The sequence below is a fragment of the Lissotriton vulgaris genome, chromosome 3_1 (genome assembly GCF_964263255.1).
Source record: "Lissotriton vulgaris chromosome 3_1, aLisVul1.2, whole genome shotgun sequence".
Taxonomy (NCBI): domain Eukaryota; kingdom Metazoa; phylum Chordata; class Amphibia; order Caudata; family Salamandridae; genus Lissotriton; species Lissotriton vulgaris.
Genome location: NC_141689.1, coordinates 1,216,074,585 through 1,216,100,862, shown reverse-complemented (window position 1 = coordinate 1,216,100,862; position 26,278 = coordinate 1,216,074,585). Strand labels below are relative to the sequence as shown.

The 26,278-nt window shown below is 45.6% G+C and overlaps 1 protein-coding gene across 1 annotated transcript in view; it reads right to left on the bottom strand.

The window, feature by feature from the left end:
- The window catches only part of MELK (maternal embryonic leucine zipper kinase), a 350,951-nt gene extending 325,105 nt beyond the window's left edge, over positions 1-25,846 (bottom strand). The window contains exon 1 of the mRNA XM_086961674.1: positions 25,672-25,846. The gene's annotated coding sequence lies outside the window, so the exon portion shown is untranslated. The remainder of the gene's footprint in view (positions 1-25,671) is intronic.
- Between the last annotated feature and the right edge of the window lie 432 nt (positions 25,847-26,278).

Sequence of the window (26,278 nt, the reverse complement as noted above, 5' to 3'; positions counted from 1 at the left end):
AAAGTTTGAAATATTAGAGTATGTTGTCCTGTTGCACACGATAGTTATCTTTAGTTAATTCAAAGTATTCTTTTTCGGTCAGGCGCTAGGTATGTTGCACGGTGCCCACCGTGCCTTAATACTTGCAATATTATGTGAGAAGAAGAACAACCTCTTCTCGAGGGGCCTGCGCACTTTTTTTAAGTAAACCGTAAAGGTTTTATCTTGAGTAAACGAAGGTAAATCAATGAATGAAATCCATTAGACTGACGTACAGTTGTGAATCACTGTTTTATTTTTAACATGTTCCTTGTAATTTTCCTTCATACGAAATAATTTATTAAACAGTCTTCTCTTATTTCATATTGCCCAATGCATTTCGGGTCAAAATTAAATGTGACCCTTCGTCAGGGGCCTGTAAATAGCGAAAGACAGGACCTTAGCCTTTATATTCATCAACAAGAGACAAAGTTCATTTGTAAACAAAATAAACAGCATGATGAAATATTACGTTAAATAATAGCCATATATGTTAAACCGTGGTTAATCTATAGAGTGCTCAGTACTCTGAAACAAAAATGCTTGCTCAACGAAAGACAGTTTGAGGTAGAGTTACAAGTGTCCATATAGTTCGTGCAATCAAGGTGCTAGAGTGCAAGGAGATTTAAGGTGAAGGGTTTGATTAATAACTGGTTCGAAAACGTGATCGCTCTAGACTGAAGTGCTAGGTAATGTGCAAGGTTACAAACATATTGAAAAGTGCCTCGAACTACTTACTCGTATGAGAGAAGAATTCCAGTGTCTGACCGCGTTACTAGACTCGCAATGAATGGCGTGTAGCGTGTGGATGTTTTCTTAAAGCGAACGCGTTCGTAATCACGCGATAACCAGGAAGTGTGTAATCTGGTTTGTAAATCGTAGAATGTATTTAATCCTAATGAATCTAAAGTTAAATCAATGTTAAGGATAATATTGGGGAAACAGTATAAAATAAAAATGATGTGTTCTGAAGTTGTTATGTGGTCGCCGAGGGATAGTCATGTGATGTCAATCACGTGGTAGAGATAACGAAGCGTGGTGCGTGAAAGAACGACCGGCTAGTGTTAGTGTAAGGCGCCTAAGAACAATAAAGTTTTAGGTAACCAGCAGCGTGAATAGAAATAGGTCAGGAAAAAAGTGAATCGTTTTATGAAGCAGATGAAATGCGAAATCATATATCTGAAAATATTACAATTAACTATTAATACACTGTTCATCATTCATAAAAAGAGGTTAACTATTCTTCATCATTGTATATAGTATTGATGGGTATATTTATTTAACATTCAACAGGGGAGGTGTGGAGATTTACCCATATATTAGACATTATGCAATTTATAAAAGAGCCTGGGCTCTTAGGAACCAAAGAACCATGTCAAAACCAGATAATAAACAACCCAAACTGAATTTTGAGAAACGTAGCATGATGCAAACGGACAGAGATTTGGCGTCGCAGGTGATAGTCCTGGAGACGCAGTTGGAGTCGCCACCAGATGATAACATTAAAACAATGCTGAAAGATGTTAAAGTTAGTTTGAAAGATATTGACTCGGAGCTTGACTCCCTGGTGGCGCGAATGGACAAGGTATCGCGCAAAGTGGATAAACATGAGAACAGACTAGAAACGCTGGAGATGAGAGTTTTGGACCACGATGACAATCAAACGGAAACGTGTGAACAGCTGCTGCGCATGGACAAGGTTCCTTGAGGTGATAAAACTATGGATGGAGGACCTGGAAGTGAGGTCCTGACGCAAAAACATACGCCTGACTGGACTACCCAAAACTACCACTATTCAGAATATGGAAAAATACGTGGAAGGCCTTTTGCACGATCTCTTTGGTGCAGAACTATTGCCCATGTTCCTCGTGGAACGCGCCCATCGCACGCTTGGCCCGCGGCCATCGCAGGGTGCCACTCCCAGGGCATATATAGCCCATACTACTCCATTACAGAGACACAGTTTTACGACTAGAGAAGGGAAAAAGGTGCGCTCCAATACCAAATAACCCAATAGCGTTCTATCCAGACTTCACGCAGGCGGTCCAGGCAGCTCGCAGGGAGTTCATTCCTGCTAAGAAGATGTTTCAGCAAGTTGGTACGAAATATGCGATGTTATATCCTGCGAAGCTACGAGTACAAACAAATGGAAAACCGATATTTTTCACTGCGGCTGGAGAGGTCTTTAAATTTGCATAGCAGCATGCCAAGAAGATGAAAAATTATGCACATGAATCAGAGACTTCCTAACAGGGCCAGCTAAGTGATATTGAGTAAAATGTGCAATGACTGCATGTTTGACTATGTAACCGAATTATATTGTATGGGATGGCTGATCACCGAACACATGTAATCCCACCGTCGTCTAACCATATCACTGCTCTGCCACCCTGTTATTTCAATGGCAGGGCTGTTCGCCAGCGCCCCCGTGCCCCCACTGGGATGATTCCCCAAGGCCCCCGGTTGGGAAATCTTTTGGTTAACGGGTGTTTGTTGGGGTAGCCGACTTTGGAACTCAACCTGATTGGGGGGGTGAGGGAATGTTTTTCATCGTTTGTTGTTCACTGCAATGTGCTTTTATCTGTGTATGAAGCATCACTAGAACTAGACATGTCTCAGCGCGCCCGGCAGGCTTTGTATTGTCAGGGGAGGTAACACGTAGAGAATCACAAAGACCTTCCTGTGGGAAAATACTAACTGCGAAGTGAAGTGCTCACTTCATGCTATTCCACCTACTCCCGTGTTGTCGCTATGCTAATCAGAAGGGGCACTCCCTGAGTGACACCCATTTAATAAAAGAGTCATCATTGCTAATATATACGGGCCAAACGTAGATGACCCTGCCTTCTACCAGCACATGTGGCATTCTATACAAGCACTGGGGGACGCAGCATTGATCGCACACATCACCATCAAGCGGCTGCAGTCCTGAAACAATTGGTGGAGGATTGCGGCCTTGTAGACAGTTGGCGACACCTGCAACCTGATAAGCGAGAAGGCACCTGCATCACGCAGGCATAATGCCTGGTCGCGCCTAGATTTTTGACTCACCTCACCCGATTTCCATTCCTGGGTAAAAGAGGTCTCCCACCACGCCCGTACACTATCTGACTACTCTCCAGCTACACTGTTCCTTACCATACCTCGCCCTTACAGGCAACCCTTCTCATGGCGGCAGCCCTCCAGCGCGCTACCAGACCAAGTTTTTAAAGAAGAACTGCACACGCATATTGAGGAATATTTCGACAAACATGGAGTCGGTGGATTCGGTTGGGACGCCTTCAAGGTAGTAATCCGCAGGCACTGTATAGCGGGTCAGAATAGAGTGCTTAGAGACATTAGGGGCTCCCTTGATAGGCTGGAATCAGAGTTACACACGCTCGAACTAGAATACTATGAGACACCGTCGGCTGAGACATTGGGAAATATCCGTAGTAAATTAACTGCTTTCCAGGAAGAGGCTGAGAGGCAGATGAAATTCCTTCATAAATACACAACCGTGCGGAAATATGGAGAAGGGGACAGTCCTGGGAAGACGTTAGCAAGTCTACTAAAGCCTCCTGGAGGGGCAGCATATATCACTGAACTCCTAGCTTTGGATGCTGTTCTTGAACACTCACCCCGACATACTACACATCATGCGTGACTTCTATTCACAGCTATACACGACTCAGGAACTGCCGGCAAACTCGGAACTGGAGGATTATTTTGAGTCAATAGGACTGGTGTGGTTCAGTAATGTACACCAACCATATATGGACATCCCATTCACAGTGGAGGATGTACGGCAGGTTATAAGGGGCATGAAGGCGGATAGGGCGCCAGGTGCTGATGGCCTCACTGCGCAGTTTTATAAGGAATATTCACAAGAAATTGCCCCTCACCTCTTGGCGGTATATCAGGAGGCATTGGAAAATGGTATCCTCTCTAAATCGATGGAGGCTATCATCATTGCTCTCCTCAAGCCAGATAAAGACCTGCAGCGCTGCGACTCTTACCGTCAGCTCTCTTTAATTAACCTACCTAGATGCCAAAATGTTCGCTAAACTGATAGCTAGTCCTGTCAGACCAATCGGGCTTCGTACTTGGTAGGGCAACATGGCATTACATAAGAACTCTAGTTGGGCTCTACTTGGCGCCAACTTTACCTGCAGCTGCTGCTCTTCTAGACGCCTCAAAGGCATTTGATTCATTGGAGTGGGGATTTCTTTTTCCCTACTTAAGAGAATCGGTCGGATCCCACTTTTTATAAAACACATACAACTCCTTTACACACAGCCGATGGCATGCCTAAGAATAAATGGCCAGATATCAGAGCCATTCGCCGTAACTCGCGGTACGCGGCAGGGATGTCCTCTGTCGCCGTTACTATTTGCCATTGCAAGTGAGCCCCTACCCGCATGACTTCACCAACACCATGCAGCCAGAGGCATTGGTTTCACAACGAGAATGCTTACAGTCTCAATGTACGCAGACGATATTACATTGTACATGGTGCACCCCAAAGATAATCTGGACCCTATGACGAGAGAGGTGGTCCGGTTTGGCGGACTATCTGGCGTGCATATAAATTGGTCAAAGTCGGTCATCCTGCCACTCACATCGGGTACACAGCGCTTTGATACCGAATATCCAATAGCATGGGCACCGAAGCCGGTTCGATATCTGGGAGTCTGGATAACTAGTGACTTACAAGACTTCTTTTTTTTTATTATTATTTTTTTACGGAGTTTTATATAGCACGAACTTGACCCCGTATCGGGTCGCTTAACATAGCACCAGTTGCATTACAGGAGGACATATTATTTTTGTTAGGCACGGGGGGATGAAGTCATTTGCCCAGATCACAGGATGTTCAGCGCCATTGCCGAGACTCGAACCCAGTTCCCCAGATTCAAGGTCAACCGCCCTAGCCATTAGGCTAACTCCTCTCCCCTAGACAGCTAATTACTGGAAGGCAATAGTATGGATAGAGGACAGGGCCAGGAGGTGGAAAACTCTTCCCCTTTCGTTAGCAGATAAAATAGCAATCGCCAAAATGAAAATATTGCCTAAACTACTTTGTTTGTTAACTTGCCGCTTCCACTTCCCCAGCACATTTTTCAACTGCTCAAATCACTAATTATTGAACTGGTATCGGCGGGGGTTAGCCAAGGATAGCGTGGGAAATTCTGACTTTACCACAGGACCAGGGAGGACTGGCAGCCCCAGATTTCACATTATATGCTTATAGTGAGCAGGCGCAATTTTTACACTTCTGGGCCCACCCAACAACTTATCAGCCACATGTAGCTATAGAAATAGATCGTGCTGCCCCACTGCCAGGATCAACGTCGCTATACCAACCCTATAGGCCCCCACGCGGAGAAATAGACCCAGTACAGGCCTTGCGATGTGCATGGGATGGAATTCGCAAACTGGCGCACCTAGACCCGCTGTATGCCCGATCCCGCTTTTCAACAATCCATTTTTCCCCCTTGACTGATAAGAAATCTCAGACATGCACCATAACCGATAAATTGGTGGTGGGAGGAGATCTCTTCCTGAATAACCTGTTCCTTACCCTCGAACAGATGTGCTCCCTGGCGGAGCCAACGGCACTTGACAGGCTGCTATACTACCAACTTAGAGGTTCCTGCAGGAGCAAAGTCTCTACGTTCCCTGCGCCCCCGCCGTCCCTCTCAGCCCTAGAAAATCTGTTAGCATCAGAATCGGGACGAAAACTTGTATCACGAATATACAGAAACACGCAATGCACGCCGCCTATTATAATTCCCCCATCCTGTGCGGCCTGGGATCGGAAACTAGATGAACCCCTCACTGATGAGCAATGGCGATTGAGCTATCAGCAGCTCCAGCTGCTCTTCCCTAGCGCCTCAGGCTCATCCACTTCAAATACTTACATCGCCTTTATCATACTCCCATACAGCTGTGTTGAATGGGTCTTAGAGTAGATGACTTGTTGGAAATGTGGCTCACCGCTTGCCTCTTTCATCCATCTGGCCTGGAGTTGCAGGCCCATAGCGAATTTCTGGCTAGAAATTCACCAAAATGTAAAATGCATAACCGGCTTGGATATCCCCGTCACCCCCCTGACATCTTTGCTTGGTATACTCGAAACAGTATCGCCGAAATCGCGTAAATTACCTGCAATGTTGCTACTGATGGCCAAACGACAGATAGCACTACAGGGCTCTAAAATTCCACTTGACCACTCGCATAGTCAAACTAAATTTATCAAGGTCGAGCTGTTTTTAGGTCCTACTCGCCCTTTCTGGCAAGTAGGAAACCAAACCAACTTTTGTCCTCTGTCTGTGAAATTGGAACAAATGTGACAAGATAACAAGATTGAAAAGGCATTTTTATTGCTCACAAAGTTAATGAGCAATAAAGATGCCTTTAAATCTTGTTATTTGTCACATTTGCTCCGCTTTCAGAGACGGAGGTCAAGTAGGTTGCAGTTAGGTCGAGGACATTTTTTTAAAGGTACTAGCCCTGCAGGACTACTACCATTTTTTGGATTTTTCGAGCCCTGCACTACACTGGGGGACAGCAAGACCACTATTGTCTAGGGATTGGATCACACAGGTAGCTTATTGCAGTACACAGCTTACCCAATACTGGAACCTCCAGCCAGCCAAATCTAGGCCCAAAGATATCTGGGAACAATGTACCACTTAGTTGAGTGCCAGGGATGTTGAGGGGTAGTGAAAGGCCCGTTTGCTATGTGCTCCTGTGAGGGCGCTTTTCTGATAGGTTATGGTACTGTTGGAGGATGTGGTGGTGAATACGTGTAGGTTATGGTACTGTTGGAGGATTGGCAGGTGGTGGTGAATACGTGTAATGTGGGACTTATATCACATAAGGTTACATAATATCGACTGCATATGGTGGCCACAGACTGTAAATGTGTGTTGGATGTGTTACGGACATGTCATTTGCCTATAATAATCAAGCACTGCAATGTCCGTTCTTCCCTTTTTTACTGATGTTTTGTTATGAAAATGACAAAAAGCAATTAAAACAAAAAAGAAAATGGTGATGGGAAATTGAGAAAAGCAATGCATCTCACCACAGCTTTTCCAGTAAATGAAGTTAGGCTACAAAAATAAGCTTGAATGCCTTTTTTTAATGACCTTATATTCCACCTTTTGCAGTAAAATCCATTTAACCCTCTCCTCTCTTGTGACAATCCGCCATTTTATTAAAGCATTTCTTTTATCACCTTCGCTGCTCATTAGAAGTGCCTATCCACAATACACACCAGCTTGCCCTCTAAGAGTCATTATAAACTAATGGTTCTTTTCTAACTTAGCAAGAGTGACACAGCAAAGAACTGGTCCTCCTCTTAACTATGATCTTCTTTACCTGCCTACCTTTTGGACAACACTCATTTTCCTCCTGCTGTTCTCCACTAAGCCTTCACCGCTTGCCCAACCCGTTACTGTCCCCAAGGCTTAGTGATACAACGCCTCCAGTTCTTCCTGTATACTTCTAATGAACATTTTCTCATTCAGATTTCCCTATCATTTCCATGTTAGCTACATTGGGTTTTCCACGACAGCCTCACACACCCTCACTACCCCAACCAAGAGTCACACAATCGTTATCAAGCAGCTATTGCCACTAGATGGTACTTAACACAAATAAATAAACCACAACACACACACACACACTACACTGATGCAGCTTCCACAATACCACATACCCTCACTGATCCCATTTTGCTTCGGTCAAGCCTTTATGACCCTTCACCCGATCAGCCAGAAATTTCAACGTATCATACAACCACAGGGTGTGCTTTTAAACGTTAATTTCTACCACTGCAATAGAATGCCACGTGCAGGATAAGAAAAATATGCATTCAATATTTTAAAAAGACTGATGAAAGCTCTAGTGATCTTCTACTCAACATTTCAAAAGAAGCTAGATTAGTAACAGAATTAGGGGAAAACCCTATATGTTAAACACAGTATCATGCAAAGCCTTCCTCCAGGACAATTGACTCTTGGCCGCTAAAACAGATTTCTTTAGCCACGCGGCTGAAGAGTTCAACTGGTCAAAGGAACTGGGGAGGTTATTTGGGCACTATTTATAATAGCACACTCTCACAATTTGCCATTGACCATTTTCCAGCACTAGCTCCTCTGGCAATGGTTTTCTATTAAAAAATGTAGTTTAAAAACTGAAGGAAAAGATTAATGCTAGATTGATTCAATCTCACTTCCGACCATTTGGTGAAGTAGTCAACAAGCAACAAAGCCAATGGCTTTTTTTTTTTAGATGGATACAAAATTGACCTAACTATCCATGCCAAGCTTCCTCCGTGGACTAGCAACATATTCTAATGGTGTGAAATCAGAAACACAAACTCTAGCAGTCTTGTCACTACTAGCACACACCCTACACTCCCTCACATGCTCACCCACAAGACTTAATTTCAGGCCACCAATACAATTTGCAAATTTTTTTTCCTTTGCAGATACCCAAATGCCCCTCAGGAGCCAACCTGAAAATTCACTTACTCAAATTATATGGTGGGATCACCTTACTTGCCCTCACCAAACCTTCACACACCATAACTGATTCCTCACTTAAGAAAAAAAAAAACAGTATGTTTTCCTTCTAATTTGTGTGTTTCGGCCAACCTTTCACCAGATATTCACAAACCAATTTCATCTCCACACGCATTCAATTGATTCTGCCCATTCTTGTGTTAAAGGAACAAGAAACTATGATCTTACTGTAACTCATACATAAACATTTTTCATTTTTCACAGTACAGTAATATCAACTTCAGACTCATCTGCATCTTCCACTCCACAAAGACGTGTCATGTAGGCTGTATGGACATTCACTCTCCCTGGAACATACTTAAAGAGAATATGGATACTGCTGTATCTTAGGTGCTAAACAAGAAAGATGCACTATCAGAGACCTTCCCCCTCTATGAGACAACATTACGACAAGTGGCTTGTGTTCAATTCTTAACACTAAATATGTGCCCCAAACGACCTGTCTAAAATGTTCTGTAACCCAGGTGATCACTAGCAATTCCTTCTCAATGACAATATAATTTTGCTCCGATTCTCTTGATGTCTTTAAGGCGTACACCACCTCCTACTAGGCACCCTTGTCCGGTTGGAGCAGCACTGCTATCAGACACACAATGCTTGCATCCACTGCTACCAAGCATTCCTTTCTTACCTCAAAAAAGGAGCTTGTACCATTTTATTTTTCTACTCTACAAAATCTTACTGTTGCTCAAAATCCTAAAGTAATTTCACACCTTTTTTCAACAGTCAAATGAATCAGCATTGGTGGCATAGTTCCACATGAATATGGAATAGAACTCGCTACCTAAGAAAGGTCAACTAATCTTTAGTCACCGGCGCCGACATCTCAAAGATCTCCTGGAAGTGGTTTTGTTTGCGCTTACTGCCTTACTTGGACACTATATGCCCAAGGTACTCCATTTTCTCATACATGAACTTGAAATTTAGATGACAACAAAGTTAAATCCTTGCTCTCCAACTCACTCAAGACATACAAATTCTTACTCTGGTCATGATAATCCTTTCTAAAAATACCAATATGTTAACTTGGAAAGTCACAGCGTCAGTCACTCCCATGAGTATCTCTTTCAAAAGGTGTCAGAAAACTGATGAAGCACTTGTCAGACCAAAAGGTGTTCTTAAAAATTGAAACATGCCCTCGGGTGTAACAAAAGCCGTCAAATGTTTTGATTCCTTGTGTAGTTTAACCTGATGATAGGCACTTACAAGACTCACGGAAGGAAGCACTATAGCTACCATATGCAAAAAGAGCAATTTCATATATTCCCCCCAGTAGAAAGATCTGGGCCTAAATCCATCATTTGTTTGCTCACCGTGCCGTTCCAGTTTGGACCCAGCCATATGTTAATCAGTGTTGACCCTGCGCCCAATGGGAACAGTCCAGCCCGAACTGCCAGGCCAGGCCCTCCCTGGACTGGTTTCGGGCCTTCAGCCCTAATCAGCCAGGATACCTTGACTCCATTGGCATGGAGAGCTGTGCCACCGGAATCAACCTATCCTGGCTGTAGAGGTGTGATACCCCGAAACTGGTCCTAGGATGCCTGCTTCTGGTCCATGGAGGACCTGGCTTGGCAGTTTGGGCTGGACTGTTTCCAGGAGGCACAGGGTCAAGACTTTTGCAAATGGCCAGGTCTAAACTGGGGGGGCATGCTGAGCAAAAGAATGATGGATTTAACCCAGATCCCTTGACTAGGGGTGAATGTTTTGATTTGCTTTGCATTTCGTCCACCAATTGTTTGTCTTTTGCTATAGCTACCATAAGCATCTATACCATTTTGTGGAGATTTGACATGGGATGCCTATCTATACCGATAATTTAGTTGAGACTGCGCAAGCCAATGCACAATTGCATCTCATAGGAACTCTTTAATGAGATCACCGCAGAAGTACATGGCAAGAATTCTGTTGCTTCAATAATCCTCTTTGAACACAGGTCATTCAGCCTCTCTCTCTCAATTTCTCTTATGAAGCCAAATGAGCATTAGACTTTATGCCTAACCAGCATAGACAGGTGGAGCGTCATTGAGATCCAAACAAATAACCATGGTTTGTTAGTGTGGCCAAGCCAGAATTGCATCACTCTAAACCAGAGGTCTTCAAACTTTTGTAGGTTGAGCCCCCCCCCCCACCACCTGACAAATTTCTGGAATCTAGTATACTAAATAAATCGACCGCCGCGTACATATCAGGGGCCATATCTATTAACTAAACTGTAGTTATCAATTACATCTTTTTAAACACTTATCCGCTGCTGCCGTGAATAGATTGCTGTTACAGTTTTTTTTAGCTAGGTGCCTAGGTTAGTGTAGTACTAGTAGTAGGGCAGAAAAGTACCACGACACGGAAGAGCACTACCACAGCATGGGGGATTTTAGTTTAGGATGGGCTCACCACCTTCTGCTTTGGGAGCCCTACAGTCAGGAGCCACAAGTGATGACAAGAACACCCTGCAGGTCATGGATGACCTGCAGACATGATGTATTTTTTTACTCATGTATGCATGTGTCTGTTTAACAGAAGAAAACTGTAGATTTGGCAGCCCAGCTACCGCCAGCATGGAAGAGACACTGCGTCTGCTACAGTGGCGACGAGGCAGAAAATAACTTTACAAGGCCCACAGTCTTTACTATCCAACCGACATACAGTGGCGGAGGCCTTTTCCACCGGCGATCCAAGTGGCAGTGAGCAGGATGGCACAGAAGTTTACCTGAGTGAGGTGACAGGAAGGAGGACTGTGCATGGGGGTAAGAAGAACCGTGAATTAAATACCGCCACTATCATACAAAGCATTTGAACTTCGGAAAATATAATCAAAAAGGAATGCCGGTGGCAGCATTGGAATCGTAAGCAATATGTTACATTTAAAAGCGATTCAATATTCTGAAGCTCTCAGGTAGCTTGTTCGTAAATATATTTAGCCAATTATGACTTTCAAGTCAATGTATGATTCTGTCATTAAATAACAGTTATCCGGGGCGTGGCCGAGCGCGGAGCGAGATGGCCGCCTAGTCCGCGAGCTCCGCTCGCCACGGCACTTATCCTGTTAATATCCTGCTCTTCCCCGGGTCGCACAGGCTCGGGCAGTGCTCCCGGGACGTCGGAAAATGTGTGGATCGGCGGGCGGCAACTCCGGCGCTCGGAGGTGACTGGTGACCCATCCATCCACTCTTTCTCACTAGACGCCGTGGCGGCGTCCGACTGCTGGCCGAGAGACCGGATGTTGGTGCCGGCCGCGGATGCCACTGGAGGTCGCGGCTTTGCGGGCCACGAAGCCCATATCTCCTAGCTGCGGGAGAGACACTGCGCCAACCCGGACGGACGTGGGGACTTGGCGCCACCACAGACACGGGCGCACACGCCGGAGATCTGATCCTTTGCCTGATACGACCGTTCCTTTGTTATCTGCGCTGTTTGTAGATCTACTGGACGAGCTGAGACCGCCATTCTGAAACGGGAGCAACGTTGCTGGCGCTGGCTGACCTGGGGCAGACCGGTGCATCATTTCGGACCTCGAAGGTATGGAAGTCGGCGCTCCTGCGCACAGTTGGTGGGTCTGCCCCTGCTATTGAGACTCTGTGCCATATAACGTCGATGCTGCCCGCGCTTCTTATGGGGCATCCTGCAACTGAGTGTACCGTTTATTGGCAAGGTGTAATGGCGGATCGATCGTAACAGCTGGAGGTGGCGCCGGCCCCTGCTCTGGTGACTTTTACACTACCTTTTCGGCTGGGCGGTTCGGTGGGGGACACTGACATTGGCCGAGGTATAATATACCCTGAGAGCGAGTGATTTTATGCCAGCTAAGCACCATGGAACCTACGGCTCGCGACCTGATTGCTGCTCTGAGCTCCCTGCGCTTTACCTGTTTGGATGGGGCCGGGGACCTTGCACGGAGCCTGGACGCTATTATCACCCAGCCGTGGGAAGAAGGCTCCGGCGATCCCGTTAGAAGTAGTGTTGTGGGCGGATCTTTGCCGCCATTAGATGTGCCTGCTACGTGCTTACCGATGGTGCCATGGAGGGCCCTGGACGATGTTGGTCACAGATCCCACCTGCCTAGCCGCTTGAATGTGCCATCGAGGTCTAGTGCTACAAAAAGTGCGGATTCCCCTCATGGGCCTGTTTCACCACCCGGCTATCTTGTGTTGCCACTACCGGGTCGCAACCTGAGGGATTTCCTCGGAGCTTTGTTCCTGTGCCTACATGTCCTCAGGAGATTACTTGTCAGTCCCCTGCCTCTGAGATCTCTCGCTGAATTGCTTTTGTTCTACCCGCCTGGCCGTCTTGTTCATTCGGGGCGGTGCCCCATTGCAAACTTTCAGTGGCTACGTATTGACGGAAGGGTAAAGTTGGGACAGGGGTGAACTCTTCCTTTTTGCATCGCAGGACTGATCCCCGGTCACTCATTATGATGTGGACGCTTTGCTGAACTGTACTACGACGCCGCCATTGTTTGTCGACCTGCTGGTCTGTTATGTGATCGCGCCTGAGCTGCTTTGTGCGAATGGGGTGGGGCGGGAGTCTGCTTGTGTTGATTTTCCCCCGTCTTTTCCCTTATGTGGGTACTCTTGGGGCGACAGGCACGTTAGTAGGGGGGGGGGGGCCGTAGCCTCTTCGACGTGCAGGGTGGGGGGGTTGGGGCTTGACTTTCGTTTTCTTTTTGTTTCTATGGCCTTTCTTCTTGTTCTTTCTCTTGTTTCCTTCTTCTTCTTTCGTATCTCGGGTCAGATGGGGGTTGGGTTTAGTTCTTTCTGGGACGGATTTTCGTGCTTTGCGTCTGTGTTACTGTCGCAAGGTTTATTGATTCACGACCATGATATCGACTTTAATGCATAGTTACTGAATGATTACACATCCTGCTCTTCCTTCCCTCTTATACTACTGTTTGAGGGCGCATTTTCTGCTGCTAATTTTCCCTTGTAACAAGTGCCTTCCTGCATGTCGTAGGATCCTTTCATCGTTGTCATATAATGATCCCTCTTATATCCTACTATATCGTATACCAGCTTGAATGCAACTCCTTATGTGACAAATTGACTGGGCGGGCGCTAACTGGGGTGATATGTATTTCGGTGCTTGTTTATCCTTATTGTGCTGATTTCCGCCAGTTTCTCGATAATGATGTTTAACTTGTGTATATCCCTTTATTTGGTCCGCCCTTTCGGCCACCCGATCTGACTTTAGGACGATTCGTCTAAATTACAAAATGAAACCCTCCCTATCCTCCTCCTGTGGCTCCTTGCCAGTCTACCGTAGTGTTGATATTTGTGATTTTTTGTCCTTTATTTGCAGTGCAAGGTACCTTGGAAGGCTAATTATTGTCATAGCGGCCGGCCGGCAGTGGTTGTAGGCAGACGCTGTGTACTATGTTTCTGATAAATAAAGGTTTTCAAACAAAAAAAAAAAAAAGAAAAAAATAACAGTTATCCTATGGAATAAAAAGCCAAGCAACACAATGCAAATTTTGATATTAGAGAAATTGTTTTTAAAGAACTGATAACTCACAAACTCTGCAGCTAAGGCGGTCTAGAATTTATACAAGTGAATACATTGAATTATTGCTCCAATATGTATGTCATTTCTAATGTTTATATACATTTCCCTCATCATTACTGCTTGATTTTGCTCGCAAGAAAAGTGTCACTCAGTGAGTGAAATGTAACTCTTAATTACACTGCAATTATAAAAGTGTCACACAAAGCAATCTTAAACCTTGGCAGCTATGGAACATTAATTTCAGCTACAGTGGGAGGCAAGGAGCCTCCTCTGCTTTGAAATCGAATGCAAAGGAACAGGACTGTCTCTTCCTTTGCTTTCGGTTTTAGCCGAGGAGACGTCCTGCCTCCCACTGCAGCTGAAGCATTTCAGCGCAGGCCTGCCAAGCATCACGCATCAGGTGTGACCCTAACGCATTTCAGTGCGGTTTTCCGCATCATCGCACTGAAATGCATTGTCACGCATTTCTGCCACTCAAACTCTGGCAAGCAGGGTGGCAGAGCGCGCCGTCAGCGCCTGCCAGCTGCTCCCTGCAGACTTGCTGCAGGCACTGGGCAGTAAGTTAATAGTTAATTTTGTCGGCTCTCAGCTCTGGAGTGGCTGAGAGTGATACAATGTATGGCTACAAATTAAATCCGAATCGCGAAGCCATTGAGCTCCGGCGCAGACACCCCGTGAAGCCACGCAGAATCCAGCTTTCTCAGTAAGTCTAATCTGAGGCCAGTTATGTGCCGAGGATTCACCCGCCAACGCTCTTGAAACTCAGACTTATTTCCTTATGTTTCCGCAGAGTCCATGAGGAACCCAATTTAAGCGTATCACGTAAGTCTCGTTTTCTAACGAGCAGCCTGGTTAACTATGTTTTTACCCTCCCCGACACATTGTACCATCCCGGTCACCTTTCCTCTTAAGCGTACCGGCAAAATAGTCACCCTGCACGAACCTGCTTCTACCCCAGTTTATAATTCACACACGATCACATTCCCATCCTCCTCAGCACTGCTATTCGATAAACCATTACAACGCGTTTGTACACACACTGGTGCATGCGGGTTGACCACTCATGTTTGAAATATTAATTGTGTTCACAAATTGAAAAATTGATTAGGTTTGCTAAATTGACTATGTGATGCCTTTCATTTATTTTACAAACCATTGATTGGAGCCTTATTCTGTTTCTTTTTAGCGCTCCTTGATAAAGGACCCTCCAGGTCCGAAATGCATTGGAGCATTTTTGATGAAAGTTCTATAAGTGGATAATATGAACTGCTGAATGCGATATATGGAAAACCTTTGAACCTGAAAATGAACGTTTAAAATAAAAGGCAATAACTTGAACCCTCCTTGGAGTCTGTTGTGTCATAACAACGAACTACATAAGTGTGCCCTTAAGCAGGGATGCGCCTACACCCCAGTAGCGCACTCAACCTCTCTACAAATTAAATCCGACAGCTGACTCATGCTGGCAACATTTATATTTCCCGCGCCGTGCGGCTTTTAGACACACCAGACTCTTCAGACACACTGAGTGACATTCACACTATAACAATTACCGAGAGCGAGTGCGAGGCCTGCCCAGGCTGCCTCAGCAGTGGTTGCTAACGCTGTGGCACACCAGGGGGCCCAATCTCCGGCATGTCCTGGACCGGATGAAGAGAGTTCAGTAGTGGCGGGGAACTCAAACTGAGATTAGAGTCCTCCGTACGCTGCCACTTTAATAAAACCCAGCAGCGTTGCCGGACTGAGCAGTAAGTGAGTGACCGATTTAGTCACTCCCGCTACACTACAATGACTGACAGGACACATGGCCGCCTGTGCCGCTGAGCATCAGAGGCATCGCAGACATTGCGGGCGCAAAGTGCGGCTGGGCGGGGGACTTGTCAGTGAGTCACTCTGCTGGGAGAAGAAGAGTGCATGATGCAGCGTGCTGTGCGGCCGGGGGTCCCGGTGTGGTTCACGCCGCAGCCACCGGACGGACCAGAACACAGAGACAGTAGCAGTCTGAAGCAACTCCAGTTCATTAAGTAAGTGTTTACGCGCCAGGCAGACTTTGCATACACAGTTTAATTAGTGCTTGTGTGACATTAGCGCTTCCTCAGAGACGCACACACAGTCTGATCATCTCTGGTAAATTATTTCAGTCCGACTCACACAATCAATTTAGTTCCAAATCTGAGGTCTCCTCATCCTTATCATGACTGCCCTGACTAACTAGATTTAGCTTCACAGACTAAGGTTGGCAGTTTTACCAGCACCCTCTCCCTGCTCTCTCTGCACTGGGGCCCGGCTGGGGGAGGGGGGGGGGGGGGGGGGGGAGAAAAGGAAGGGGGTCCGTTATGGCTCACGTCATCATCATCATTCTTCAGATGCCCACTGTCCACTCATCTGTTGTAACATTACTTCACAGCGTGGAGTGCACCACGCATTGCAAATGATTGAGATGAGATGAGATGAAAATTAACTGAGATACAGAAATCTGCAGGCGCAGGGCCGCTCGTCATCCTTCAGGTTTACATCTGCAAGAGATCTCAGATTTCATTTAATTCTGCAGACAGTAATCTCAACAGGACGTCATTGTTCTTGGGTACTTCACTTGAGGCTCAGGTATTTTCTTTAGACTACGGTTGCCGGTGTGTGATTTGCCACTAGTGTCCTTCCAGTTCTGGTGCTCTACAGCAGTTTCAATACGTTTTTGGAGTTTTTTGTTGTTCAAATGGCTGCAATTTCTGATATTTGGAAGTTTGCTTTGTGTTCATTGAATGATTTTTGTTCGCGAGAAAGTGTCACTCATAGAAGTTGGAATGTCACACATAGCAATCTGAAACCTTGGCAGCTATGTCAGCGCTACCTATTAACCCCCTCCTGGGATGGTGAACAGTTAGAACTTCGCAAACAAAAGCATGGGCGCGTCGTGCCCAATGATTTCCCCTCCCTCCCCCCTCCAACCCTCGGTCACCGAGAGTTCTTTAATGAAAGAAATCCCCATTTGAATGGGTGAAGACTTGCGACGCCGAGGACAACAAAGGTAAGATTTTAGTGTCGAGTGCGCCCCCCGGGATGGTGTCGCGCCCCACAGTTTGAAGAACTCTGTTCTAAACTGTCACAGATTATCCGATTGGTTTTCCAGCCTGTGTTCTCCAAATCGACCCAAAAGTAACCAATGAAATGCATCTTGTGCCCAGTATAGCTACCAGGAGGCAACAATTTCCTTTCACCCCATGTCTCCAGCATCAAGGCATTCCCAAGGAAACTAAACCACACACACAAGTCCAGCAGCATAGGCCCTTTCGTACTATCTGTTGGACTTGGCCCTTTTCCCTGTGTAGTGTTGATAGTTTAAGGCCTCTAGGCACTTTATCACTTGGTCCAGTGTAAAGTGCGTGCGCTCTCTCTTACATTTGCAAGGTTGGCCTGCCCTCACATAGGAACGCATGGGGATTCCCTGGTTAGTGTTTGTCAATGGTAATTCCTGTTATGAGAGGAGCAGTGTGGTCAAGTCTGGTATGTATGATATTGTATTAATAAATGCTGAGCAATGGTGTGTGACGATCTATTGTGGTTAATATGGAAATGCAACTTTTAGAAGTTAGCATTTCTGTGTGCTATGTGTCTACCTGCCTGATGTGAATTGCATGCCTGGGTTGTGAGTGACAGGGGCTAGATAGTGTGGGTGGCTCCAGGAGGTGCAAGTTGAGTCAGCACTACGCCTAATGGGACATCTACATTTTAAGTAGTGGGAGGAGAAGTCCCTGACCCCTGAATGGGAGTGTGCCTGCACTAGTGAATGCTGGCTCCGCCCCCCTGTGGTGTGTCTGATGACGAGCCCCCACCTAACAATGAGTAAAGAGGAGCCTGGTATACAGAGTGCTCCAAAACCAGTTGCATCTGGTTTCCACAGCCCTGTGCTTACAGACAAAGGGGAAAGGGTGTATAAATGAAGGGGCTGTGACCCCATGAAAATGTTCTGGTGTGCTGATCCTGACGACTTGGAGGGCCAGCCGCTGCTGCTGGGCTCCAAGAAGGAACCGCCACGAGAGACTGCCTCATTGCTGGAGGGCCCTGTGTGCTGGCCTGCCTGGGCCTTCCTTTGCCCCCTGGACTTTGGACTAAAAAGCGTGGACTTTGATTCTAGTTCAATGAGAGTGCTTGGCATTCATTTTTAAAGAGTGCTTTGTTCTCTGCAGCTGAGGAGCAGCGCTTCTATTTTTAACTGCAACACAGAGCTGCGATCATTTTAAAAAGGGATTCCCCCACATTTGTGCCTTTTCGAGCAGGAGCCACCCCACTGATTAATGCTTGAAAACAGAGCGGGAGCGCACCCCGCATCGGTGCCTTCGTAGCGGGTGCCTACCCAGCATATTTACATCTACTTAAAAACCACATGTGCCTACCGCGCATTTTTGCTATGCTGAGCGGGTGCCTACCCCGCTTTGTATGTTTAAGGAACAGGGAGCCTACCCCTCATTGCCGCCAAGAAAAATCACTGCTGGAGGTCCAGAGTTCCGCAAAGTGCCGCCGGGTTGTGGGCAGAGCCAAAACCGGAAACTGACGGCCAGGAGGAAGGAGAGGTGAAGTGCTGCAGCAAGCGGGGCTCCCGTGAGCGGTGAGAGCCCCGCACGGGGAGAAGAAATGCTGGCACACCAACCATCAGGTGGGAGCCCTCACCGCCGTCTGGCGCTCAACGGAAGACGACCTGCAGTGAGGAGTCCGCAGCCCGGTGAAGGAGGCGCCAAGGGAGAAGTCAGGAGCCTTGCAGAGTCCCAGTGACTGCAACCCTAGAGAGCCAGTGAGTGAGGGCTCCGCTGGCAGACGGTTGGTGCAGGCCCCCGTCATTGTGCAGGTTTGATACCAGGTTTGATACTCCCCGAGGCACATTTCTGGTGCCTGGAGCATCGTTGCCGGCTGAGTTTAGAGCGTATTTTCTTTGTGCTCCCCAGGCGCCGTGGTGGCAGAGTTCCGGAGTGGGACTGAGAGGCACGTTGGTGCCAGTGTCTGTGTCTGTTGCTGCTTCCAGCTGCCCCACGAGAGAGAGGGCAGCTGCAACGTTGGGGCCAAAGTGTGGAGCCTTGCTGGTGCCCCTCGGTCACAGTGGGTGCTGGTGTCCTAATTTACTAAAGGGGCACCAGGAGGAACCCAGTGCAATGGGGCTCCCCAGGCACGAAGAGTGTCAGTGTTTATTTGGCCTGTCTTCTTTGGGCTTTACAGCTGCGCCGCCATTGCGGCCAGCTACAACGGATGGCACATGGTTTTTGGGGCCCCCCGTTGGGGTCCAGAGGGCACTGCAAGTGTCTACATTTTCCTTCTCAGCTGCACTCCAATTAGTGGCAGCTGCACCGTTTAGGCAGAGCCAGTTCTGGAGGAGTCCCAGTGGGGACCCAGGAGGCACAGTGGTGCCAGCGCAATTGAAGACACTTTGCTTTGACTGAAAGTGGCAACTTACCCCCTGACTTTGGAGGACATAGGGCATTTGAGCCCCTGAGAGAGGCCAGTTGGCCCGGTTCCAGTTTCCGTGTGTTGTGCCCCCTCTCCCGATTGGGGCACTCTGTGTTCATGCTAATTGTTGCCTAAGGTGGTTAGGCTTATGCTTATGAGATTATTGCCTACTATGTTCTAGGCCTAATGTGAGGATAATTCGGAGGTCAGATCTTTACCAATAGTAACTGGTTGCGTCCTAGTTATGTTTACAATTTGTGCTACATTTACCATTTGTGATTTGTGCTCGTTTTGACAGAGGCCCAATTGGCCCTGTCATGTGTAGATAATCCCCCGTAAATACTGCCTAGTGCCAGTTGGCAGTGTATATTGCGTGATTAAGATCTAACGTGTTTCTGACATACAAAGGCTATTTTTTATATAACCTTGTGTGGAGTTACTTTTGTGGTGTGCCTAGTGTGTTGCTGCTGTGTGGGTGTTGCACAAACGCTTTAGGAACTTGTAGTGTACGCATAGGAATGCTAATACATCCCCAGGTGAGGCACTCCGTAGGTGATCATGCAATGATTCAAAAGGTTGTTGTCCAAATACTATTTATTATTCAATAAAGTTCATGATAATTTTTTCAATGATATTAACATCATATCAATCCAATGTGTAGTATAGATCCCTTTAGGGTAGAAAAATGAATGCGAACTCCTCCAATGCATTTCGGGCAAGGAGCCCTTTGTCACGGAGTGTTCATATCAGTGGTAGCAGGGTTCGCTACTCCAATAGTGCAGAGACGTTGCTCAACGCTGTAGCGGCACAAACGCTTTACACATTGCCTCCGTGATAACCCGGACTGCTCGTGCCAAGCTACCAAGGGGGTGAGCAGGGGTTATGTTTGGCGTGCAACTCCCATGCCCTGACTAGAGTTGTGGTTTCTGCCTGGCTTTGGCGCAAGCCTTAGCCAGCCAGAAATAGCATTTCTAACACTATCCATACAGTCAATAACGTGGGAAAACTACTGGGACCCTTCACACAGAATAACATCAGTATTGAACTCTGGCACCTTATTCCTTAACTGTGATGCAATTGTTCTCATTTCCTACAATAGCCTTTCACTTCTTACTAAAAATTTTTTTTTTTTTAATCAGTTACATACTTTATCAATAGTCGAACACCCTATGAAATTCCCCACAACACAACTCTGCTGCATCTGAAGCAGGCCCTTGTGGTTTTTTGTCTCCGTTCCTTTGACGTGGTTTCTTCTGTGTTTATTTTTCAAGAAATTCTTGAAAGCACTTATGTTCACACCAGCTTTTCCTTTCCTGGTCCTGTTATACCTTATTTCCTATACAAATACCTGAAACAGTTCAATCCTTTTGGGAATACCACTCAACGTCATCTCTGTGACAACCCATAATCTCTCTTGGACCTTCTTGCTTTTAGTCTTCATCATCACTTGATCCCTAAAATCGTGATCATACCTGCTAGTTCAAATTCATATGACACGGAAAGAGTTCTTAACATGCAGATACTTCAATACTTCTCTATGGAATCACCCACCTTTCGAGCCCATAAGTAGAAATTAAGCCTTGCCACTGCTGTGTTATTATTTTTTTCCAAACTTAACTGTTTGACAGAATAATCAACGACATCAGGTTTCCTAACATACATTGTTTTTTCTTTTAATATGTAGGGCCTCATACTGCACTTCTGCTATTTTGAAGCACTGCAACAGATACCATTACCTAATGTAACACTACTAACATCAGAAGGAATGGAGTCGGAAGTTGCCTTCTCCTAAACTTTGAGCTTGTGAACTTCACAGCAATGCGGATATCATCAGCTAGCATTAAACTGCTGATCTATCTTACTAGTTATGGGTGTATGCCACAGACTCAGCACCAGAGCACCAATTAACAACCATGAAATTCACTATGTATCTTTGCACGATCTTAGTTTGATGCATGCACTTAGCTCAAAGTGAATACATTAACAAAACTATGTATACAATAGTGTTTCACACAGTTTTGAGGATAGGGTCATTTATGTTAAATGGAAATACATAATCCAAGACCAACACAAGCATTTGTTTGAATGATATACATGTGACCAGCAGCTAAATGAATACCTTCTTTACACTATTTGATCACTGGACAAATGGAGCATAACCTTTGTTATTTAGCTGGCAGCCACCTATATAGTAAATATTTACAGCTATTTAGCAAGCCATCTCGAAAATATAAAAGATTATGTACCACTAGACCACTGATTGTGTAGATACTTCCTTTTTAGGTCGAGCCTAGCGCAAGCGCTGCCTAGGAAATGACCTTTTGGAATCGGTCTGCACTTTTCAAGCACTCATGTTTGTGGCGGCACCCACCTTGCGGGTGCGGTCAGTGGCACGCGGGGCCATCTGTTTTCAATTAGAGTGGCCACGCGCGCATTTTTACATTTGCCTGCTCGCAGTCTCTCACTTTCTTGCGGTTCTCCACTTGTCTTTTCCTTCGGTCTTGCTCGATATCCACCTCCTACTCACATCACTAAAGCTTTTCAGGCCCCTTGTGACAGCAGTTTTCAACCACTGTAGTCGCCACCGCTCTTTTGGGGGTTTTCGATGGTGTTGGCACTGCTAACGGCTTTTATGTGTACCCCCAGTTAGCTGCACATGTTCCCTCTGCTTTATGTGGTCTGATGTTATGCATAAGTGCAAAATGAGCTTTGGAAAAGAAAACTGAACCAAATAAGCCACTGCTCCCCAAACAGCATTGTTGCAAAGCCTGCTCTATTGTTCAGAGGGCTACACTGTTCAGGGGCCAGCTCTACTGTTGCGAGATGGCTCTGTATACAACTAGCAGCAGAACATCTGGTGGGTATATCTGTAGGGACGAAGACTTAAGCTCCCGAAAGGGAAGCGGAAGCCCTCGAATGGAACAGCTAGGATCCCTGTATTCTTTGGTGTCTGGCACCCTTTGTCTGTTCTGGAGTTTCAGACTCAGTAGGTACTTGTCTTTTAACCACCCCCTTCAAGTCATTTATGGTTATATGGCTTTGGGCTAAATAGTTTGTTTTCTCCCTCTTCCTCTGCAATTCATGCTTTTCGCCCATTCTTTTATTCTCTATTTAACCCTTGGGTGTCTGGCTTGGAATCTCCGACCGCCCTCCCAGAGCAATTCTGCCTGTAGTTTAATATAGTTCATCTCTTGTTTTCTTTCCTGTTTGAAAGCCATGCCAACTCCCTGACGTTACCTCTTATCACCGGGACGGGGGGGGGGGGCTGTGTTTCAACCATCTCTTTCTTACCAGCACTAACTCCCCTCTTCCGGGTCGTCATGCTTGAGTGCTGCTAGTTTAACAGCACCTTTTGTTTGGGGCTGGATGCATAGCTCCTGGGGGCTCTCCTCCCGGTGGGGTGCACCAGCGACGAATGCCCTACTGCAAACGTGGAAACTACTGTGCACCGAGGTAGCTGTAGGATCCCTCTTTGGTGGGGGCGCAGTCTCCCCACCTGCGGGTGTGCATGCTTTCATGCCTGCTGGAGACAGCTGCTGACCCGGATAGGGAGGGCACCCCCTTGCTTTGACTGACAGCACATTTAAACAAACCGAGAGCAGCTGCCATACAACCCCGTCAACTATCACATGCCAAACTATGTTCTCTAGCCTGGTGAAAATTGTATTCAATGTCACCCACTGCCCTTTCAGTGTAACAGCCCAACCTTCTGCTGATGCCCAGCGAGTGAGTGCATCTCCATCCACGTTGGCCAGGCTGGTGTCCAGATTGGCAAAGCCTGCTGGGAGCTTTACTGCCTGGAACATGGCATCCAGCTCGACGGACAGATGCCCAGAGACAAGACCATTGGGGAGGCAACAAGTCCTTTAACACCTTCTTCAGCGAGACCAGGGCTGGCAAACATGTACCGAGGGCCGTGTTCAGACACTAGGAATTGGGGAGTTGATTTTTTAATATCGATGTGTAAATCTTTTTTCGCGTGGAAATAAGACATGAGGGTAGAGATTGTTTATCCTATCACCAATTGCCTTACCTGCTTCTCCTGCTGTTGCTCAGACCTGCAATATGTAGACATATCACGTATTTTTGACCATTTTCAAGGGAGTTTTGCGTAATGTCTTAATATAGTTGTATATAGTAATCTCAGTTACAATGTTCTCTAAAGTTTCGTCTCTCTGAAGTGAGAGCAATTTATTGTACTAACTTTCTGCGCATCTTTCACCAGAGAAGTTCGCACTGGAACCTACTGACAACTCTTCCACCCGAGCAACTCATCACCAGCAAAAAAGATGCAGCCAATAACTACGCTCGCGGCCACTACACCACTGGCAAAGAGATCATCGACCTGGTGCTTGACCGGATATGCAAACTGGTTAATACGCAAATCTTTTGTAACTTTCACTTTTTGCAAGTGCAGTTTAGACGTTCATAGCCAGCACTTTGATAGTTTGTGACATATTCTTGTTACTCAGCCAATTGGTTTATGGTTAATCAATATAGCCACTTGCTTGGTTTTGATGCCCACCGTGACCTCCCTATTAAAGTACTTCCGTTCCATACACCTTAGCACATAACATATTCATCGCCCTAGTGCGGTCACATGTTGAAAGTTATTGGCCTATGTTACCACCCTTGGTTCTGCATATCCTTTTGGTAATTGAGATACACTGTGTTATGAGAAAACAATACTGTTATAAAATCCAGCTACATTTGTGCTTTGTTATAGGTTTAGATTAACACTCCAATCTCTGGTGCCTTATTGGGTGAATATATATATATATATATATATATATATATATATATATATATATATATATATATATATATATATATATACACATACTCAATGGCTTTCACAAATGAAGGTTGTCCCTTCTCAGTGAAGTTTAGATGAGAACTCTAAACCTATGTGCAATGTAAATATTTATATGAGCATTTAGTTATGCAGCACAATATCCTTGGTGCAACAACGTCAACTGTTGTATGGTTCAACACTTATAAGGTCCCAAAGGCGAGACCTATTGGCTATGCCAATGCTTGTTTAAAACATACAATTATAAGTTTAGAAACGTGGGTGATAATGGCATCCAATAGGTCTCTTAGCTACTACAATCTTCCAAAAATGCATATTTCTAGCCACACAATCATACACAGTGTATTTTTAGCATGTTTCTCGCATGGAAGACAACATATAATCTTATTCTGCAGATCCAAAACTTCACAAAGTAACTTTTTGTCGGAGTGTAGCAGTGTACAAGTTGGAGGTGTTATATCAACAAACAACCAACGATACTAGGCTTTGATCTGGGAAAAATGAAAAAAAAACGATAACACTCAGCTTTCAAGAACAAGGTTGGCTTACACATTAACAAGAAAAAAGAGCGAACAAATATAGCAGCCAAGGTTTACCACGTGATGTACCAACTCCGTATTCAGAGCTTTTTTACCCAAGAATACATTCTAGGATTTAGAATTGCTCTCATTACAATGTAAGCATGTGCTTTAAAAAACAAAGTCTAAATGACAAACTGGCTACAAGTGGCACACGTGAAATGGCACTACTGGTAGCAATGTAAATAAGACTGACTGCAGGGAAAGGTTTGTACAGAAGGGACATTGGCCCCAAAGCTACTGTTTAGGTGCACTGGGGGTAGAGATACCCGGCAGCGCAAACAAATATCATATGGTTTATCCACACTAAAACATTGGACAGATTCGTGGGGCCAAGTTTCCAAGGTTTATGCGATTGGCTGGTCTAGTCTATGTTTTTTCTTTGTACTCCTGAATTTATAATGGAATAAAGGAAATTGCAAATCCCAAAGAAAAAAATAACATGAACTGGGGGCAGTGTATCTAATTGTAGATAGGTAAAACTTGTCAGAGCTGCAATTTTCGAACCCTAAATTGAAGTCGATGCATTCAGAAAGGGTTAGGCGAAGAGTTAAAAACAATTAAATTCAAACAGATGCACCAGAATGCATTTTGTTGGGCAACTGCACTAATACCAGCTCCGAGTTTTGCAGTCAGCTTGAACTACTCACTATCTGTCACCCTGCAATCAATAATTTTGTTCCTTTCTGATAAAATAGGGTAACTGCGCCTCCAATTAAATCAACATATTGCCAACGGTTACAAATGTCAAACTTACCTTCTCAAATCTAAAGAGATATATTTGCTCGGCCCCTTACAGAGATGTAATTTCTTTCACTCTCTTGCTCTTCGGATAAAATCAGTGGGGTGGATAACTTTTTTTAAATTTCCCTGCGAACCAAACCCGCTTCCGTACGACAACCCCAGGCGTCCAATGAAATCAAACCGGCCGCAGAGGCTCATGGGCGTGTGGTCGAAAAAGACTGTGGCTGGCTTCGGCGGCCATGTTGCTGGAGGCTCTGGAAGCTAACTACAAGGAGCCCTGACTTAGGCGACCTGTCTACAACCCTGATGCTCGGATGTTCGATCAGGCGATCGTAAATTCCGGCTAACTGTTCTGTCTGCGGAAAAATGCATATAAAGTATTACGATTAAGTCGAACAATATTGGCATCGTTTATTAAAAGAGCAGGGCGCCTTCTCCGTAGTGTAAAGAGTACAAGAGGAAGTAGGTTGAAGAAATTATTCCTATTCCTACAGACTACAGTAGGAACTAATAAGGGTGTTAATAGGGTGTAATTTAACTTTAGTATGTTATTCAGTTCTTTTTTAATTTTCTTTGTGTTAAAGAAGTATATGTCGTCTCCTTTCACTATTGTGATACCA